The 1,561-nt window shown below is 50.5% G+C and overlaps 1 non-coding gene across 1 annotated transcript; it reads right to left on the minus strand.

The window, feature by feature from the left end:
* Positions 1 to 1,150: 1,150 nt before the first annotated feature.
* On the minus strand, positions 1,151 to 1,300 carry LOC115072338. Its single transcript, XR_003851384.1, has one exon. It is a non-coding gene; the product is annotated as a U12 minor spliceosomal RNA (small nuclear RNA).
* Between the last annotated feature and the right edge of the window lie 261 nt (positions 1,301 to 1,561).

Consider the following 1,561-nt stretch of genomic DNA (forward strand, 5'->3'; position numbering starts at 1 on the left):
GCAGAGAAACAAGTTTTGGTTTCCAGCACCCACATGGCAGCTAACAACCGTCCATGACTTCAGTTCCAAGGGAATCCTACGCCCTCTTCTGACCTCTGGGCATTGCATGACACAGGTGCACTTACACACATGCAGACAATACACTCACACAGGGCCTTAACAGAGCCCCTCTGGCCTGTTCATGTTCTGCTCTGCACTGCCCAGCTTGCCCCAGCGCCAAGCAGGAACCTACCCTCTGCCCAGCCACTGGCAACAGGGAAGGGACTTCCAGTTGTGCAATCTGCCCTGTGAATGAGGGCAGTTGTGGCTCAAAGTTAGGGAGACTGGTTCCACTTCCTGGTCCTTTACTACATGGTCTTCCCTCCATGTCATCCAACACAACCACCTGATCCAAGAGCATCACGTTTTGGTGGTGGTGGTGGTGGTGGTGGTGGTGGTGGTGGTGGTGTGTGTGTGTGTGTGTGTTAAGGGTTGAAATCTAGGGTTCTTAGGCTTGTGCTCTGCTGCTGAGCTAGCCTAGTGTGTTTCATGTCACTGATTCTTACGTGGTATCAAATGCCTACCTCAGATCAGGCCCACTGCTGGAAGCAGTGAACAACTACCCCACATGTCACACTAACCCCACTAGGTCACTCCTCCAACCACCCACCTGCATCGGCCTCAAATCACAGCACTGGTCATAAGCCCAGCTGAACAAATTTTCCCCACCAACACGTTTGTACAGTCTACCTGGCTAAGGGTTCAAAAGTCAAAGACATCCTTGACGTGGAACAGTAGGTGACATCATTGGCCTTGGCTGTTTCCAGCCCACGCAAACTGACAAACATAGTTCCATCACGTTTGTGTTTTTAAATATTGTTTTTATTTTATGTGTGCTGTATGTGTGTGTATTGCCTGCATGTAGGTAAGTGCACCCCCTGTCAAGCAATGCCTGTGCGATCACTGTCATGTGGGTGCTGGGATTTGAACCCAGGTCTTCTGCAAGAACAACCAGTGTTCTTAACCGCTGAGCCAGGCCCCGTGTTTCTTACGCTCTACTTAATCAAGGTTCACCAAGTGCCCTTACTAAGTGACGTTGGGCGGACGAGCAGAGCCCCAGCAGCACAGCACACTCCTCCTCATCGTCTCTCTTTAGAGCATACAAGGGGGTCGGGCAGATCGCTTCACCCAGGCATCCCGCAAAGTAGGCGGGTCACCTTAGGGGCAACCTTTACCCGCTCAAAAATTCGTCTCACATTAGCAGTGAGGACTCGGGCGTCACCCCGAATCGTTATTTTCCTTACTCATAAGTTTAAGGCATGAACAGAGTACCCGCCTGCCTTCATAGGTAGTAGATTCAATCCTCCTTACGACTATGGTGAGTATCAAACCGCTCCTCAAGCGGACAGCCTTACTTACATGAAGGTTTTCTTAGTTGTTTTTAACTTCTACGTGCTTTTAATTTCATTTATAAGAGAAGGAAAAAGAAAAAAATCTGCCACGCTCCGACCCGCCATATGCAGATTAGAAGACGGTGCCGCAAAGGCTCAAGGGGAGCGGTCCCGCCCCTTCCGGCTCTCGC

This window comes from Nannospalax galili, unplaced genomic scaffold (assembly GCF_000622305.1).
Source record: "Nannospalax galili isolate Female #2095 unplaced genomic scaffold, S.galili_v1.0 scaffold180, whole genome shotgun sequence".
Classification (NCBI taxonomy): Eukaryota; Metazoa; Chordata; class Mammalia; order Rodentia; family Spalacidae; genus Nannospalax; species Nannospalax galili.